At 30.3% G+C, this 1,081-nt stretch overlaps 1 long non-coding RNA gene across 1 annotated transcript; it reads right to left on the reverse strand.

Annotated features, from left to right (window-relative positions):
* Positions 1-452: 452 nt before the first annotated feature.
* LOC131859844 (uncharacterized) lies at positions 453-872 on the reverse strand. The gene is made up of 3 exons (XR_009359390.1): positions 851-872; positions 661-750; positions 453-555 (listed from the first exon to the last, which is right to left on the reverse strand). It is a non-coding gene; the product is annotated as an uncharacterized LOC131859844 (long non-coding RNA).
* Between the last annotated feature and the right edge of the window lie 209 nt (positions 873-1,081).

Below are 1,081 nucleotides of genomic sequence, written 5' to 3' on the forward strand. Positions count from 1 at the left end.
TTGAGCGTTCAATCGAGTGGGGGGGCAAAATAGGAGCATGCGTAGGTTATTGTTCATTAAATGAATTGTATTGTTCATTGAATGAATTTTATTGTATTGTTGATTAAATGAATTGTATTGTTCATTAAATAAATTGTATTGTATTGTTCATTAAATGAATTATATTGTTCATTATAAAAACAACACTTACGATGAAATGAAATGAATTGTATTGTTCATTAAATAGCCATTATTAACCATTGTTAATTATTGGAATGAAGATTAAAGATTTCCATGATAACACCACACATAGATGAGCAACAATTTATATGATCGCATATCAACTTCTGTATATATAAAAATGTCGAATGATTACAAATGTATGTCCATACACAAATATGGCATAAACACCAACTGAAACAAAATGTATGTCTAAATACGTGAATGTATGTCCATATACAAAATATACATGCCAACTAGACATGTAAGCATCCCAAAACTATCTATAACATCCTAAGCTGCTGATGGATTATCAAAATCGATCCTCTTCGCCGCACTGCTCAGCTCTGAAGGATCCTGCACAAGAAAAACCAACGACGATTAATATTAGTTATATTATATAATTCACATTCGAAAAGTTAACATAAAAATGAACTATTTAATTGAACTATTCATTTTTACCTCATCTCCACATTTTCTCTTCAGCTTTGCAGGACTCTTGATGTATGTCTTCGGTAGAGGAGGTATGTTTTGAATATTTTCATAAACAACCTACATATGTTTAGAAACATGACATTGATACAAGTTAGCATATAATTGTCACTGATAATAACAAATTATATCTACTAATCAAAAAATAAAATAAACACACATCTAATCGAGGCATCTCTTCTTCTTCTTCTTCAGGTATACTGGGTGTAGTCATCAAGGATGTGAAGCCAAGGATTCTCTGTATATATACACAACAAGTATATGAAACGATCAATCTATCTCTAGACATGTATAATCATTATAAGTTATTTAAACTATTCATTCAATCATATTTGCATTCAATTATCTTTCCCTTGTCTCCAATTGCACTACCAGATCCTATATCACACTG

The sequence above is a fragment of the Cryptomeria japonica genome, chromosome 11, assembly GCF_030272615.1.
Source record: "Cryptomeria japonica chromosome 11, Sugi_1.0, whole genome shotgun sequence".
Classification (NCBI taxonomy): domain Eukaryota; kingdom Viridiplantae; phylum Streptophyta; class Pinopsida; order Cupressales; family Cupressaceae; genus Cryptomeria; species Cryptomeria japonica.